This window comes from Armigeres subalbatus, unplaced genomic scaffold, assembly GCF_024139115.2.
Source record: "Armigeres subalbatus isolate Guangzhou_Male unplaced genomic scaffold, GZ_Asu_2 Contig288, whole genome shotgun sequence".
Taxonomy (NCBI): Eukaryota; Metazoa; Arthropoda; class Insecta; order Diptera; family Culicidae; genus Armigeres; species Armigeres subalbatus.
In genome coordinates, this window is record NW_026943028.1 from 60,283 (window position 1) to 79,552 (window position 19,270).

At 38.9% G+C, this 19,270-nt stretch overlaps 1 protein-coding gene across 1 annotated transcript in view; it reads left to right on the forward strand.

Moving 5' to 3' along the window:
- Positions 1 to 19,270, forward strand: part of LOC134203899 (neprilysin-like) — a 94,388-nt gene that overhangs the window by 10,098 nt on the left and 65,020 nt on the right. The window lies entirely within an intron of this gene.

Genomic DNA, 19,270 nt, shown 5'->3' on the forward strand with positions numbered 1-19,270 from the left:
GGAACTGCAAGTCGCTAGGCTTCGCAGGTTGCGACAGGAATATCTACGATGAGTTACGACCGTACAAAGCACAACGAAACCCGATCGTTCGAAGTGTCGATGAACCGAGCATGAACTCTCCTCACCATGCATTCCCATGCATGACATATGCAAACCGTTGAGGATCGCGTTTTCGAAACCAGTTCCTCCACCAAGGAAGGAAACTGTATCACGCCGGGAGAGGGTCGGGCAAATTGCCGATCCTAAGGAACAGAGGAAGTCAGTGCCTCCACCAAGGAGGGCAACTGAAGTTCGCCAGAACGATGAACAACCCTGGACTGTGGTTGTAAATCCCAAGAAGACGAAGCGACGAGCGAAAGAAGCCACAGGCAAGAAGGCAGGTGGAACGCAGCTTACGCAGCTGCTAAGAAGGGTAGAGCCCGTGTTGCAAAGGGTGCGCCTTACAATGGCAAGCGGAAAGACAGAGGCGAAGCGATCATTGTCAAGTCTGATGATAAAAGCTATGCCGATGTCTTGAAGGCCATGAGGAGCGACGATAAGCTTACTGGCCTAGGAGGCGACATCAACTGCATCCTTCGAACGCGGAAAGACGAGATAATTCTCGTCCTAAAGCGGGATGCTGCTCAGAAGAGTGCTGAGTATAAAAAGTTGACAGAGGAGGTACTGGGTGATGGGGTTCAAGTGAGAGCCCTATGCCCAGTATTGGTCATCCAGTGCCGCGGCCTGGATGAAATAACCGAAGCTGCGGACCTGGTGGACGCGCTGAAAGATCAGTGCAACGTCCAACTCCAGGAATCCGAGATTCGGTTACGTAATAGCTTTGCTGGGATGGAGGTTGCCACATTCCAAGTGCCTCTGGCTGATGCCAAGAAGGTACTAGATAAGGCTAAGCTGAAGGGGGGCTGGTCGGTATGCTCGTTGAGCATAATCCAGCCACCTCAGTCCTGCACCTATAGCTACGGCTACGGTCATAAATCCTTTGACTGTCGGGGTCCCGATCGTAGTAAGCTATGCCGCAGGTGTGGAGCTGAAGGCCACAAAGTTCGCACCTGTCAGGCCGCACCTAGGTGTCTGATCTGTCCCCCTAGTACAGACAACAGACACCTCACCGGTGCACAGGCCTGTCCGGCCTCTAGAAGGGTCCAGACATGCAAGTAACACGGCTTAACTTAAACCACTGCGAGGCAGCGCAAGCGCTGCTACAACAGTCTGGAAACGGCAGTTGGGTTGCTGACAAGTCCGGATCGGTGGCAATCTGGACTTGCGGGCGGTTCCCCATTCAGGAGATAATATCATCTCCTAACGATGAGGGTAGCTGTTACTATCCTCCTAGATGGAGTATAGGGTAGTATACTAGCGTAGTGAACACTCTTGCGGTCAAACTAACTGGTCTAAAACCGTTAGTAGTAGCAGGTGACTTCAACGCGTGGGCGGTGGACTGGAGATCCCGGTTCACCAACGCTACCCTAGCAGCACACATGTTCCACATAAGTTACTGCAACTCATATAGGACCAGATTTGGTCACAATCAAGTTGCTGCAACCAATTTGGTCTGACTTGTGCTGCTCGGGTAGAGGTCAATGGTCATATTCTGCTAGAGTCTCTAGCAGGACTTAATGTAGTCCTGCTAAATGAAGGCCAAGTGTCAACATTCAGAGAACCGAACGGTGAATCATGCATCGACGTGACCTTCTGCAGCGCGGGATGGACGTTGAATCCGGATTGGAGAGTACATGAAGGGTATACAGCTAGTAACCATCAGGAGCTCCGTTTTATGGATAGCTATACCCCCACTGGATCTAGAGCTACGAGAAAGGTCAGAGTTGCTGACCAAGGATGGCGCAACTCACAGTTCGATCGAGAACTGCTGATTGAATCACTACAGTGGGAAGATCGGACCTTTAACCTTATTGGTGACGAGTTGACCGAAGTCTTGACACGAGCTTGCGAGTGTAAGCCATATGGGAACCGCAAACCAGCGTACTGGTGGACTGACGCGATAGCTGAACTTCGTAGATCTTGTCTTAAAGCCAAAAGAAGACTACGACGTGCAAGAAACGAGGTTGATCGACTTGATAGACGCCGCACATTCCAGACAGCAAGCAGAGCTCTAAACTACGAAATAAGTGTAGTAAAAGAGCCTGCTTTGAAAGGCTTTGCAGTATGGCAAACAACACTCCATGGGGGGATGCTTACAGGATAGTAATGGCTAAAACAAATAGCACACCTCCTGAGAGATCTCCGGAGATGTTAGCTAGGATCGTTGAAGGGCTGTTCCCGAAGCATGATTCACCATACTGGCCTGATACACCGTATAGGTCGGTTGACGTGGTCCCGTTAGTGACTATCGAAGAGCTTATCGAAACCGCAAGAGGTTTTAAGCTCAATAAGGCGCTCGGTCCGGATGGTATTCCGAACCTGGTCCTTAAACACGCGATTCTTGCCGCTCCAGATATGTTCAGGAGCTGCCTCCAACGTTGTCTGGATGAAGGGACCAGACCGTTGGAAACGACAGAAATTGGTTCTATTGCCCAAGCCTGGGAAATCCCCGGGAGAACCTTCGGCATACAGACCGATTTGCCTCCTCGATGGAGCTGGTAAGCTGCTTGAGAGGGTTAATCTGAACAGATTGTCGACCTATTCCGAGCGTACTGGTGGGCTATCAAACAACCAGTATGGCTTCCGTAAAGGTCGTTCCACCGTCGAAGCAATTCGATCGGTAACGGATACGGCCAAGATAGCGAGAGGTTTGAACAGGCGAGGTATTAGATACTGCATCCCCACACTACCTGAGTTAACCTCCTCAGGTGTCTGGATGCAGATTTCCGTTCACCCCTGCTCAAAAAAAAAAAAATATTTAGGCTTTCAATGTGTAGTGGGTGGTTTATTGGAAATTGTGGGATCAGGGACATACCGGTACTGTTGCCGTTGAAATTGCGTTGCTGGTGTTCTCGATGACGATGAACGAGCGCTCGCCGAAGATCTTGTAGCCGTCTGGTTGGGCCTCCGGCGGGGTGGTGGTAGTAGTCGGAAGGAGAATCTGGTGGATCGGATAGCAAATCGTCTTGGCTTGACGGTGCCATCTGCTTCTCACCCTAGTGTCTTCCCTCTTTGACTTACATCGTCAGAGCCCAGGACGATACCGGAATGACTCTGCCGAGAGGGGTCCTCTTTTAAGGTTCTTCTGCTTCTTCTTATTGGCATTACATCCCCACACTGGGACAGAGCCGCCTCGCAGCTTAGTGTTCATTAAGCACTTCCACAGTTATTAACTGCGAGGTTTCTAAGCCAGGTTACCATTTTTGCATTCGTATGTCATGAGGCTAGCACGATGATACTTTTATGCCCAGGGAAGTCGAGACAATTTACAATCCGAAAATTGCCTAGACCGGCACCGGGAATCGAACCCAGCCACCCTCAGCATGGTCTTGCTTTGTAGCCGCGCGTCTTACCGCACGGCTAAGGAGGCCCCCCTTTTACGGTTAGAGCACCTTTTACGGTTAGGGCCCGAGAAATTGCTCTTTGACTAATAGAGCGTATGGAAGTCCCCTACGGAAACGAAACTAGGATGTTGAACAATAACCTGGTGAAAATGGTTCTAGATAGACATCCGACGGGTGCAAGAAGACAAGTGCAAGTGTGAGCAAAGAGTATCTTCGTAGAGTGCAGGGCTGAGGACGTACAATCATGGACCGAGCAGAATGAAAAAAATGTCTTATGTACTGCAAAGGCTACTCTGAAAAAAATGATGCACAAATTGCCCTAAAACATTAAAGCGACCATCAATCACATGTGCTGTAACCAAACTACTTTGCTTATAATTATAATTGGAATAAGTCCACACATTTTATCCTATTCTCTAATTATTTTGGCATATCAAGTATAATGTCTTTTGCGAGATTTTCATTTATTGTATAGGAATAACAAAACTTCTGTATTATTTTCAAGATATCATGAAAATCCTAAGCACACATATTCAGCAAATTCATTCTACAATCGCAAGACACACGAACCAAATCTTTTTCTTGTAGTCCTTAATTATGTAACATTATTGCATGTCAACTTGTTCCTTATCATTGACCACGCTGCATCTGCGAAATAAGTCATTGCACTACTAGATTTTCTTTCAACATTACTGGATTTCAGCAGAATCGGGAATTACGATCCAGAACGAAACAACGCTCCTCAATTTGTTCCATTGTAGTAAAATCATCCATCGCTGCACAAGAGTTCTTGGGAATTGTCTTTGCTCTCTTTTTCGTTACCCCTAGCCGAGCTTCATATGATGGCAAATGTCTTTCCCAGGATAAGCACACGCCTCGGAGCTACGTTAGTCTTTACTCCGCCATTGCAAACACCTTCCCGAGAACCAACAGGACAAGTGCACGTGGTGTCATACAACAGTCGGGCTGGTGATATTTCAAAAGTGTGACATTCCTCGAGCAGACAAAATTGGACTTGTATTTCACTCCATTTGTTTGATCTCACACTCCGGTTTTCATTCACAGCTATCCGTAATTGGAACATCAGTTAAGCGGGTAGTGCATTTACCTAGAGCGGACCCCACGGGTCGATGCATTATCCTGGCGAATGCTTAATGACTTTCACCCCTCTGTTTCCGTGAAGTAAAGAGGTCGTGGGAAACGGGTGCACCTGTAGCCGTATTATTGTCGCCGGTTACGAACAAGCTTCATAAATTATATTAGAATAACTCTCCGTCGCGTCGCGTGCGTTGAAGCGGGTGTTCATTCAGTCGGTGAGTTTCCATGATTCAACCAACGATTATGGAATATTTGATTCACAAGGACGGACGGACGCGCAACGCACGTTGTTTGCTTCAGACATTAACTCGTTAAAAGAATCTAACTATGTACACATAATCGATTAGTAGATATAATTCAGAATTGTGACCATATTAGTCCCATGCGATTTGGTTTAAGCCTTCAAGTATAGATAATGGAAAATGTATACCCCTGGAAACTAAGCATATGCGGTATTTCGAAAAATTTCGTTTCAGGTGGTTCGAAACGAAATTCCGCGGAATTTCGCGGAATTTGAGCAAGGCGAAATCTAATTTCTTGATTTCGTTTCGATTCGTAAAATTGCAAAAAATTCGCTAGAAAAAAACTAGCTTCTAACGAAATTTAACGGAATTCCGCGGAATTTCGAAACAAATTTAAACTTGAACCAGACTTTATATTATCAAAAATTTTGGCTGCGCTGCTGAACAAAATCGTAAAGTTGTTTTCAAAACTTTAGGTTATATTTTTTTTTCTATTAACGCTTACTACATAACCCCAAATTTCAAATGACCATAACTCTGTGAAAAATCAACCGATTTCAACAGTGTTTGACTGGAAAATTAATCAAGTTTTGGAAAACTGTTTCAAATCCATGTTCAGACCGCTGGACACCGGAGATAATCCGGATTATTTGAGGGCATGTCAAAAATGCTATTTTTTGAGCGCTTGTATTTTTTGCTTGGGTGAAATGTTGACTCTTTTTATATTTTTTACATAAACTAGAGCTCTTCCTGAGTTGATTGATATATTGATGTCTCAGATCAAACCTGAGATAGGCAGCATTCTTGCACCAAGTGGTTTCCTGAGTTTCTGAGCAAATATTTAAATCACAATTGTCCTAGACTACCGCCAAACGTATATTTGTCCCATGTTTAATAAGATTTTCTATGTACATGGGACAATCATGCATGGAACGGCAGTAGAGGTGTGTGCCGTTCCAAAAATCGTCGGTGGCGACAGCGCATAATGGTCCGATTCGTCAAATTTCACGACATAATTCGATAACTCTAAAACCATCAGTGCTAGAGTTTTTACGTTTTGAGACGAAATTATCTACAAGAAAGTATCTATTTTTCGTGTAAGTTCTCACTAAAGTGGCCCTTTTGTGACGAATTTTGTGAAATGTATTTTTTTAATCTTTCAAATTAGGGGGTTGTGCAGTTCTACAAACTTGTAGAAAATTTAATTCTAAGCATTTTTGCTAAAATAATATTAATTTTATCTCATACCGGTAATGTTTTATGACAAAATTACTAAATTTAGATAGGGTGGTCCCGAAAAAACAATTTTTAGCTTCTACTTTTTTCAATTCAAATTATTTTCAAAAACTGTCAAGACTCAAATTGCATCATTCATATTTGAAATAAATTATCCTCTTCATTTTCCAAAACCATAGAAAAGGTAATAATTAGAGGATTTAAACGTCACTCTTTGAAGTTCATATCTTATTCGGAACTTCAGGCAGTATTTGGGCTATATCATTGAAATATTTGTCATTTCTTCAATTATCTGTGTTTAAAATGTATGCGTCCCTAACAAAATGAGCATGACGATAGTGCATTTCATAGTTGCTACTCCGTGTTGACCGAACAATCGCAATTGCATAGGGAACCAATGGATGGAAGCGTGGAACTTAATTACTCAATGTGCACAGTCCGGGAGCTGTAGTGAATAATCGATAACGGCGCTGGCCACGCCCTAACGGTCTATCGGGGATGGGAAGGAATTCCCAAGCAACCAGAAGTTCGGATAAGAAGGGCTATTTTGGCTTAATCAGCTCTCATTTTAAGTAATTTTTTGTATGGTGGAAGCGTAAAAGTGAACTTTAAAGTTCCGTTAAGGATTCTTGGAACTTGATGCGAACCATAGTGAACCAATTAGTTCGGTTAAGAGTAAATTTAAGTAAAATCTGAACTTCTGGTTGCTTGGGTTGATGATGCAATCACTCGCCCACTACAAGCCGAGAACACCTTTGCACTTGTTACGAGTTCATGTGGAATTTTAGTGGAATCTGGGGTCAGGTTTTATGGCAGAGGTTCGTCTTGGTTAACGAACGCTTTGTTGAATTTGTTTTTCTACTAGGAAACAAATACCACATTCATGAGTGCTTCCCCATTTGACCTTATTTTTCTCCAATTACCCTCTCCGATGGAACATCGGAAAAGCACGTCATTTCTTCAACATGGGACATTGGTGACGGATATTCTATGACATTGATAAGGGCCGTCCATAAACCACGTAGACTCTTGAGAGGGGGGAGGGGTTTCAAAAAAGTCTACGTAAGTCTAAGTGTTCCCTTGATAACCAGTAGATCCAAGAAAGGTAATTTACCTTCCTTTTCCTCCTCGTGGGTGAATTTGATGTCTTTATGCACGTTGTTTATCGCTTCCAATATCCTGAGTAGATCTTTCCGGTTGATAATGCTGAAAATGTCGTCCACGTATCTCCACCATTTCTCTAAGCGACTTGCTGGCCACAGAACAAATGTAAACAAGCTGGAAAAATTGTTAAACGATGCCCATACAAATACTGAAGCAGCTAAAACGTCTCTAGTCGAATCGACGACTGCTCTTATCCAGCACTGTATTGACCAAGACCACAGATTCAACTTCGAACGTACACAAATTATAGACCACAGCTACAAATCATCCACACTTCCATTTCTGGAAATGTGCCATGTAACAAACACAAACCACACCGTCAATAAGCGGACAGACGTAGATAGATTGAACACAACATACGCCTCTGTTTTGCACCATATCAAGAGTATAGAAGAGATTAAGAGAGGAAAACGAAACAACCAAAATTTATTCAGATAGGGCATCAAGGCTACCATTACGGGAAAAAGGGGGTTTGCAATGAGGCGGTATCCGAAAGAAAATTCGCGTTATATGTTTGTGTCAATGTTTTTGAAATTGTGTGTTATCGAAGTGTAAGTTAGTTTTTAAATGTTTGGATCTGTTGTAATTAGTTCAAATTGAGTGTTATAATTATCTAAATTTCACAGTATGTTCCAGAAAAATCCATACCAGACAGTTAATGTTAGACTAAACAATATACTAGGAACAAATACCATATTGTAAGTTAACAATTTGACACATATTTATAACACATAACTAAGTACCCAATCAATTATAGTTTCCCCTGATGAAGACACCATCCCCGTGTCGAAACGTCGAATAAATATACATCTTGTTTCAATAATTGAAGACTGCGTAGCCGTCCTTAAAATCGAAATAAAATATACAGTCGATTTCTCAATAGTTCACTATCACAGATTTTACCTGGAAATTCTTCTATGTTGAGCAGGAAAATTCTCTATAAAAACTTTCGATTTTTTTTTAAATTTCCACTCGGATTTTATTGCAAATTCTACTAGAATATCTTTTGATTTTTGACAGGAACTTCTATAGAAACGGCAGGCAATTTTTGAGAATTTTCACGGGAAATTATGTCATACTTCAACGGAAAATTCTTTGGAATTTACAAAGGAAGCATTTTGGAATATCTAAGAAAAAGTCATTTGAATTTCCAAAAGAAATTCTTTAAAACTTGTAAGGGGAATTCTCCGAAATTTCCGCGAGAAGCCCTTCAGAATTTCAACTGGAGATTTTCTAGGAAGTCCTTGGAAAACTTTGCTTAATTTCGGTTATTCTTCGGAATTTTCGCGAGGAATTCTTTAGACATATAAGCGAAACTCTTCGGAATGTCCATGGGAAATTATTAGAAATGTTATGGCAATTTATTCGGGAGTTCTAATGCAAATTCTTTGGAATTATTGATGGAAAATCTTTGGCATTGCTATAGAAATTGTTGAAAATTTCCACGAGAAATTATCTGAATTTCCCACCAAAAACTCTTTGAGTTTCCACAAATGAAATATTTGCATTTTTTGTAAGAAAGCTTTTATAATTTTCACAAAAATTTATTCGAAATTTTGACGAGAAATTCACCAAAAATCTCAACTGAAAATTCTTCACATCGCAAGATACATACTCATGCAATGGCGGGAATAGAAAAGCTTGCAATTAATAACTGAGGAAATGCTAATATGTAGAATACTAAGTTGAAAAGCAGGCCAAGTTCCAAGTTCAAACTGAAATCGATCTAGAGTGCGACCCGAAATCAACTAAACGGCCTACAGGTCACAAAAAAAACAACCCGTAGATCGGACCGGTTCTACAATAATAGAAATTCGTTCTTGGCTGAAATATACGAGATACAATAAAGTGTGCAAGAATCAGAAGCACAAAGAATTGCAACACTCTGGGCTTCCCAGGTTGCGACGAATTGAGTCCTCACATCTTCAATGTTATAGGACGAAACTTTCTGGATAATAAGTATTGGAATTTGAAATTCAAACGGCTACTATCCACCAAATCTGTGGCATAACGGAGTTTAAGACATCTTTCAGGACTTTCATAAGTTCCTAAGGAAGGATAATCTTAAATAAATACGATTTTATCTGAAATTCAAGCTACTGGTAGTATATTGGACTTCTTGGAAATATAAAAGATTTATGCTTCAGCTATTTAAACAGCATCCGAAGAACGTAATTTTGTACAATAATTTATCTACTCATTAACACGAAATAAACTACCCGCTGCACTTTCATGGTACCGTTGGGTTGTAATTAGGTTGTTCTCACTAATTAGCTACTATGCTTGTTGAACATTCGCTGAAGCTAACGATGACTACCACAGCATTATGCGTTTTTTGTCGAGAATGATGTAAATCCATATGCAGCGCGCAATCGACGTTGCTGTGGGAGGAATAGCAACATAATACAAAATATCAACTTATATGTGTACTATTAATAGCATGCATAGATAATGCATTCGAGGAATGATGAGCTTTAGCAACGCAAATAAGCGAATTCCAGTTACTTCACATAATAGAGAAATGAACATCATTGAATTCTGGTACATATCATATTTAACCAGGAGATAAATCAGCCGCGGGCTGAAAATCCCTTGAATAAAAAAATGAGAAAAAAAAGCTTGAGTCATCCACCTTTACGACCATGCTTTACAGCCAGAATATCGCTTTCAAATATACCGTAATTTGGGGGAACATTGATCATTTTTTAATTGTTTTATAAATAGGGTATCTGTTCCTATATCAATAACAATAAGGCAATGCGCATATGAAATGCATTGATTTATCACTCAATAATCAAGAAACATGAAAATAATTATGCTCGGCTCACGTCATTTTTAATTGAAAACCATTTGGTAACTTCAAAAATGAAATTTTTATCCCATTATAGAAGTATTTAGCTAAAAAACATCATCACCGCCATGCACCTATTTCAATAACATTCGTAAATAGTTAATCCTATGCCTGTACCTATATCAATAATACTGTTTCCAACATAAAATACACACACTATTACTTGTGTGTATACGTAACGATATGATTACAGTGATGCCGAATTTTTCAATGTTTTGTATTTGAGTTGAAATACAATTACAAAATTGCAGTTTTTGTTGTAGTTTTCCAACTTATCAGTTTAATTTTATGTTTGTCATAGCTTATATTTTATAAACCTTATTTTATAAACATAAGAGTTGAATTTCACAATGAAAGTTCATTCAAGCATTTTTTAAATAAAAATGTTGGTTGGCAACCCTTGCAGATACTGCCAGCCATGTAAACAGTTTGGAATACGGACAAGGATAATTGAGACATTGTTCGAAAGAAACCTATTAATAAGTGAAAATGTGATGTGCTTTATGTGTTGTGAAGTGAATTTTGAAGGAATAGAATTGCCTGCAATTGAGTGAAAAACATCGTCTTGAAAACAGATGAATCTGCTAGTAACAATCGAGCAGTGCACCAAACCAACATCTCAGAGGTAGGAAAATGAAAATAAATGTGTTATATGTTTTTGTTTGAAATAATTTAAGTCTTGTGAATTAAAACATAACTCAAACAAAATCTTGAATAATATTCCAAACATTCGAAAATGTGTTCCATCCATTATTGTGTACATACGATGTGAGAAATTGTAAATATATTAATTTTTTTTTGGTTTATCGACGGTTGGGATGAATATACGAGCTGTTATTAATATGGAAACAGATACCTCATTTCCCTCGTAAGTGAAATCATAGCTTTTTTCATATTTTTAAAACGAGTACTACTGCATGTAGAACGTATAAGGCTGTTGTTCTTGATTATTTGATAATTTCAAACTTGTTTTAATAATGTTCTGAATTGATTTTTTTGATTTTTCAATTTGGGAAAACTTTAATCAATCAGTTATCTATAGAGCAAGCGTGTGCAAACCCCTTATAGTTGAAATCTCTTACGCTGAAGCGAGAAAGACATCATCACCGCTAGTGGAATTATCTGGTTTTTCAACAATATAAATCAAAATTTTGAAACAAAAACTATGGACTAACCAAGAAAATAAGATTGCATATCACATAACTATAGGTACGAGCTTAATTTTTTTTGTTATTATACACAGGATTTTGTTTTTACACGATTTTTTTTCGCTCGTATTTTTGATCATGTGACTTCAATTTGCCACCAAACTCTTCGCAACATGTTTCAAAAAATCCAGAATAAATCAAAGAAAATCTGATGATAATTAATATACGTTAAACATTTAGGATGAGTGGAAAATTGAGAAAATGTAAATCGCGTAAAAATAAAATCCAGTGTACTTGTTTTGAGTGCTTTTTTGGTAGCTTGCTGTAAGTTCAAATATTAATGTTGATTATATTGTTCAAGTTTTGGCCTGAAATAAATGGAAAACCATCCGAAGGTTATAGCATTCAGCAGCAAATTTGTTCAAGATTAAGTAATTGTGATAACTGGAAATAATATTTTATTCATTTCTTGAAAATGGTGAAACTGATCAATGTTCCCCCGGTTTACGGTTACTTTAAGTTAGATCATACAAAGTATATATACTGCATGTTAAAAAGAATAATATCTTGTACATAATTATGTACATATCTAAGATTTAGTATATGAAGTGGATACTAACATTTTGATATTTTTGATGGCAGTTTTTTGTAGTGTGGGATAGTTTGAAGGAATTAATCTTTTCGCGCATAAACTATCGATTCCTTGTTCAACCTTGTTTGTCACTCATATTCCATCTGTGAATAAGTGAAACCACTGAGTATGATTTCAAATCGACTACTACTAATGAAGCATTTGATCTTATCACTCTAATTTAATTCATCGTCAATGCCAGAAATCATGGCAGTATTATGCGTTTTTTTTTTATCATGCTAAGCGATAAAACCATTTGTGATGTGGCATTCAAAGCATCTCTTTTTATTAGCATTACATCCCCCACTGGGACATTGCCGCCTCGCTGCTTAGTGTTCATTCAGCACTTCCACAGTTATTAACTGCAAGGTTTCTAAGCCAAGTTACCATTTTTGCATGAGGCTAACACGATGATACTTTTATTCCTAAGGCAGTCGAGAAAATTTCCAAACCGACAATTGCCTAGACCGGGACTTCGAACCCAGCCACCCTCAGCTTGGTCTTGCTTTATAGCCATGCATCTTACCGCTAGGCTGAGGAGGGCCCCAATTCAAAGCTATAAAGGAATGCAAAGCGTATAAATATGCATAATAAAGGTATGATTACTTCTGGAATCAAATATAATTATAATCCATTAATTTGTATATTCTTCCCTAACCCGGGCAGAAGCCATGAATAGAATAACAAAACATCATATGAACTTGATTGATATAACAGATAAAAGAACAGGCAACAATATCAAAAATTTACACCGAAATGCCATTTTAATATCAAGATATGCTATGGATAAGAACAAACTAATGGCACATGATAGTATTGTGGGTTTCGTGGCCGTGCGTGGCCGTGGGCGACGTCCAACGTCTTGACGCATGTGCTAGGAAGTGTGGGTTCGATTCCGCCCCGGAAAGGAGGAAACTTTTCGTGATTGAAAAACTTTCCAATGGTGCACTGGGTGTTATGTGTCCTGTCCGTTGTCTCATAATACGTGTTAACACTTGTTCAGTGTTCAGTCTGTACGACCTCTGGTCGAAGACGGTGTTCCTGTTCCTATTTTAGATCAAACTATTGATATTGAAGACTGATATTTTATCTCTTATATCAATCATGTCCATATCTCATTTTGCAATCTAATGAACATTTGATATTGTTGAGCTATTTTTAATACTCGTGAAGATATACACCGTGTCCATTATATTATCATACACTTATTCATCTCGTCGTAGTGGTAAAGTTAATTGCATACGTGACAAGCCACCTTTTGTTTTTTATCGAGAATGGCGATGCTTTCTATTATAAAACGGAAGTGTTACAAAATGCCGTTAGGTCAAGCTGGGAGAAAATATACGGAAGTGACGATTTCATGGTTCAGAAGCTCGAGGTGGCTTCTTATGCACTGTAGTTGGGCCAAAACTGCTAAATGGTCTCCCAGTTTACCTGATGCAAACTTCTTGGCTTATTTTATGTGGTCATACATGAATCTGTACCATTTCGTCGAATGACATTTAGTCGAATGAAATTTGGTCGAAAGGATATTACTTCGAATGAACATTTAGGCTGTGAACCATTCCACCGTTTCGTTTAACTTTTAGTTAAAACTTGACAGTTCGATTGCTATTTTCCCATCGTGGGTAACATTTTACCCCGAAGCCGACCCATTTGAGTTTTGACAGATTGATAGTTATTTGGAACAAAATGGATTTGGCGCCAATTTGCTCGCGAACGAAGTTTAACTATCGAACTGTCTAATCTTATCAAAAAAAAATCCTTGTTGAGCTCCCCGACGGAAGGGCGGGGGAGTTAGATTGCGTAAAAAAAGGTAGTGAGCAAAAAAACGAGACAAAACAGCAACACAAAAACGGAAATACTATGGAGATAAAAATGAAGCAAAGAAAATAAAATTTATGATCAAGTAAAAAATAAAACTAAATAATAATAAATTGATAAATTGGAAAAGGATTTAGATTTGATTACAATTCGAAAAAACGGGTTTGAACAAGACCTAGATGGATTGGAATTTCATTTAAATAGTATTGTATTTGGATTGGATTTGCACTAAATTTTTATTGAATTTGGATTTTGTTTGGCCTTGGATTGGAGTTTGATTGGATTTGGGTTGGATTGGGATTGGTTTTGGATTGAATTTCAGTTTGATTTGAATTGGATTTGAATTTAGATGTGGAAAGGATATGGACTCGATTGGAATCGATTAGGATTGTATTTGAAATTGATTTGCATTGGATTTTGTTTGGAACTAGATCGGAGTTTAATTGGATTTGGATTAGATCTGATATTGGATTTGGATATGGTTTGCATTGGGTTTTGATTTGATTTGGATTGGAATTGGATTTGGATTGAATTTAAATTGGATTTGAATAAGATTGGGATTTGTTTTGTATTGGATTTCGATAGGGTTTGGCTTGGATTTGCATTAGATTTGAATTAGATTCGGATTGGATTTGAATTTCGATTTGGATAGTATTTGGATTAGATCTGATATTGGATTTGGATTATGTTTGGATTGGATTTGCATTAGATTTTGATTGGTTTTGGATTGGATTTGGATTAGATTTGGATTTAGATTGGATTTGTAACGCATTTGAATTTGAAATAGATTTGGATTGGAGGATGAGAGTTGGACTGAATTGGATTGGATTTGATTTGGATTTTGTTTGGACTTGGATTGGAGTTTGATTGGATTTGGGTTAGATTGGAATTGGTTTTGGATTGAATTTGGATTTGGATTGGATTTGAAATGAATCAGGATTGAATTTCATTTTGATTTGGATTGGATTTGAATTTAGATGTGGATAGGATGTGGATGAGATTTGGACTGGATTGGAATGGATTAGGATTGTAATCAAAATTGATTTGATTTGAATTTTGTTTGGATCTAGATCTGACTATGATTGGATTTAGAGTAGATCTGATATTGGATTTTGATTTGGTTTGCATTGGGTTTTGATTTGATTTGGAAAATATTTAAAATGGATTTGGATTGGGATTGTATTTAGATTGGATATGAATTTAGATTTGGATAAGATTTGGATGGGACTTGGACTGGATTAGAATGGATTAGGATTTCATTTTGAAATTAATTTGGATTGGATTTTGTTTAGATTTGGATCGGAGTTTGATAGGATTTGGATTAGATCCGATATTGGACTCGGATTAGGTTTGGATTGGATTTGGATTGGATTTATATTGGATTTGAATAGGATTGGGATTTGTTTTGGATTGAATTTGGATCGGGTTTGTAATTTGGATTGAATTTGGCTTGGATTCGGATTAGATTTGAAATGGATTTGGATTGGATTGGGATGAGATTTGGACTGAATTGAATTGAATTTGAAATGGATTTGGATTGGATTTTGTTTGGACTTGGATTGGAGTTTGATTGGATTTGGGTTGGATTCGGATTGGTTTTGTATTGAATTTGGATTTGGATTGGATTTGAAATGGGTTTGGATTGCATTTCAGTTTGATTTGGATTGGATTTGAATTTATATTTGGATGAGATTTTGACTGGCTTAGATTGGATTTTGATTTGCATTACATTTGGATTGGATTTGGATCGGGTTTGGTTTGGTTTTGCATTAGATTTAGATTGGTTTTGAATTGGATTTGTAAGGCATTTGACTTGGATTCCGATTGGATTTGAAATGGGTTGGATTTGAATTTATATTTGGATGAGATTTGAACTGGATTAGAATGGATTAGGATTTGCATTAGATTTGGATTGGATTTTGTTTAGATTTGTATCGGAGTTTGATAGGATTTGGATTAGATCTGATATTGGATTCGGATTGGGTTTGCATTAGGTTGTTATTTGTATAGGATTTGGATTATTTGGATTAGATCTGATATTGGATTCGGATTGGGTTTGCATTAGGTTTTTATTTGTAAAGGATTTGGATTACACTTGGATTGAATTTACATTGTATTTGGACTTGATTTGGATTGGACTTAAACAGAATTCTGATTAGAATTGTAGTGCATGGAATCGGAAATGGTTTTGAATTAAATTTCATTTTAAAGTTGTTGACTTCGATTGTAGTGTTAATTTTAGAGATTTTTCGGCTATGCAGTCTGGTTTATTAGAACATTTTCTTTAATTTTGCCCAACGTTTCGACATCGGGTTCGATGTCTTCTTCTGGGAAAAAATTTTGATTGCTCTTTGTTAAGTGCGAATTTAAAAATTTGTTCTAATAAACCAGACTGCATAGCCGAAAAATCTCAAAAATTTCATTTTAAATAAGATTTGGTTGAAATTTCTTAAGTTTTAAAAGATTTGTATCAATTATTAAAATTTAAGAGTAGAGAAGGGGAAAGATGTGGTGTATAAGATTGATGTTATGTTTGACTCTGAATTTGTATACATTGTATTATGGTTGAACTTGTATTGTGGTAAATACTACAAACTTGAATGACTCCAAACCATTGATTGTTATTGAGCAAAAAGCATTTTGAAAAAATTTCACAACATTTTAGTTGAGTAGAAGTGTAAAACGGAAAGCATATTGAATAAGTAAGATTATGCGTGTAGTCGACTGAATGTGTCATTGATGACAGGCGATGATCGATCAAAAAAAAAGAAATCCAACCTAAAATCGAATAACGAAGAGGCGTTCGGGGGCTCGATATTAATCAGATGCGGGTGGTTTTTGAAGTAACGCTTTACTTGAGAACTAACCAACCAGTCTGTTGATTATTATTGAGATGAAGGCACGTTGTTGGTGATTCTTGTTATCGAGGCTTGAAATCCCGATTGATTCACTACAATATGGTTGAATGGACATTTAGTCGAAAGGACATTTAGTCGAAAGGAAATTTGGTCGAATGAAAATTTAGTCGAATCACAGACAAACAGACATAACAATCGTAGAACTCGCATTGTTCGCTGATTTACTGGTCAATTTAAATATTCATGAGTTGACATTTCGTTGAATGAAATTCAGTCGAATAAAAATGATTTTCTTATTATTTTCAATGAAGAGTATCACTCAATATTTATACAATAATACAATCAGTATAAAATTGTCTTCCAACCATAACTCGTTAATTATTGGCCTAGACTTTAATTTCGACCAAATGTTCATATGACCTAATATCTATTCGACTCAAGTCTAATGACGAAACACCATTCGACTAAATTTCGTTTGGACAATATTGGAGCAATAATTATGTTAGTTTAAGAAACACCGCAAAAAATCAATTATTTTTTAACTGTTATTGACTAGAGTTCTTTTCTCTCAAATATCCATTCGACTGAACGACATTAGACTAAATATACCAAGGTTAATAAATCGAAAATCCGCTTTCGACCAGGGAGCAGGGTTATTGTTAACCACGGAGAAATAACCATCGAACTGTCAAATTTTAACTAAAAGTTAAACGAATCGGTGGAATGGTTTACTGCCTTAGTCGAAATTTACGAGATATCGCGGGGTTAGGAGGAAGATATATCGAGGCGATACTAAGGTCTTTTCTTCGAATAGTCACCTGACATGCGACAGCTTCGGTGCCAGACATCGGCGCAAGATCGACTCTGTAGAAGGAGTATTGTTTTTTGATCCCTAAAAGCACCCCTCCATATCGATTTGCCCGATCACGGCGGATTATGATGAAATCAGGAAAATGAAGGTTCACATCTGGTGTTAACCAAGTTTCACATAGGGCAAAAGCATCGCATAGTAATTTGTTAACTAAAAATTTGAAAATATCTAATTTTGGAAAAATACTTCGACAGTTCCACTGTAGAATCGAAATCATGTTACCCTTATTGACTAAGTTAGTAATGGAAGGATACAAATGACTCGAGGAGCGGCATTTTTGAAGCCAGCTGCTTCAGGAGAGGAGTCAGAATAGGAAGAACAGTTTTGATCATGTTTTTCACGGGGTCGGAAGCATCAAAGAAGTTGAGGATGAGCTCCACGATGCCAGAAAGTGTGAACATTGGAGCGCTCGGGAGTTCTTCTGCTCGCTCTCTATGCTCTCTTTCCTACTGAGAAATCGCAAAAATTGGGGCATCTGGATTTTAGATGCTTCCGGAAGCGGTGGAAACTCTCGATCATCCCGATGTGAAACCACAAAAGTTGAACGTTTTTGAGTATTTCCACCCGCTTTGAATTTGACCATGTTGGATTGGGGCTCACTTTGAGGCTGTTTCTAGGCTTTTTCGAGGGTCGCTGGCTCTGTTTTATTCTCTTCCTCGTTGAGCCATTGAAAACAAAGGGAGCCCCATTTCCAACCTCGGAGTCAGAGCTACCTTGATCATCCAAAGGGAGAGACGAGTAGATGGTGTCAGAATCAACTAGAGAAGCGGCCCTCCTCAACATTTCGAAGTAACTTCGCCGAGAACGCTGCTGAAGAGATCACTTCTGGTGGATTCGCTGCTGTATGTACGTTGGGCAAGCTTCAAGAGCATGTGGAGGGCTTTCGTTACAATAGACACATTTCGGTGCCGTCTTGCACGCGCCCTCCACATGCTTCTCTCCGCATGATGCACAGCGAGGTTTATTGCAGCAGTACTGAGCGGTGTGGCCCAGCTGCTTGCAATTAACACAATTCATCACCTTCGGTACATACAGCCGAAGAGGTAGACGAAGTTTGCCTATCACTACGTAGTCAGGCAGTGCGGACCCGGAAAAGGTGACGCAGAAAGAGTCAGACGGGGAATAAATCCGCTTCTCTTCCTCCTGCGACACCGAATACATTTGTTTGCAATCCAGTATCGCAACAGGAGGCAAAGAAACGACGACCGAAACCTTGTTTCAAATCGTCGCATGTCATACTTCCCTCCGTCACCACCCCCGCGATCTCACACACTGCTGACGGAAGATAGACCTTATATTCGAGAGTGAAAAGCTCGCAGATGGCAATCTCGTTGACCTGTTTGCGATCAATGATCGTGACGCGAAGTTTAATGGATCCAACCATGTCAGTGGTCGTGACAGACGAGAATCGCTTTTCCGGATCTTTGCTGATCTGGCTGATATTCAAACGTTTGCCTTTGGGTCGAAAGAAAACAACATACGGCCCACTAGAGTCGTGAGGGTAGACCTTGGGACGGGGGCTCGTAAAGGAAATTTTAACGTTGCTGGTGTCCATTTCGTTTTGGTTTGGAATTGGAACACCCGAATGCAACAAAACATCTAACATGGAATACGAAGTACCCCCGCCAACTTCGCCTTAGCGCATTGCGGACACGAAATGCGCCGCTGCAACGAGGCACAATCTATTTTAAAACCAAACAATTATCACAAGGACTGAAATAAAAGACACATACAAAATAATGAGTAAAAGACGAGTAAAAAAAGGAGAAAAACTATTCCAATAAGATGGAAGAGAGAGGGGAACAATGAGAGGGAGCACAAGTAAATACTTGCGTTCACACTGCTGTGTCGCCGGCTAACGGTTCTGGCTGGATGGACACTCGCCGGTGCGTAGTGCGGTCGAA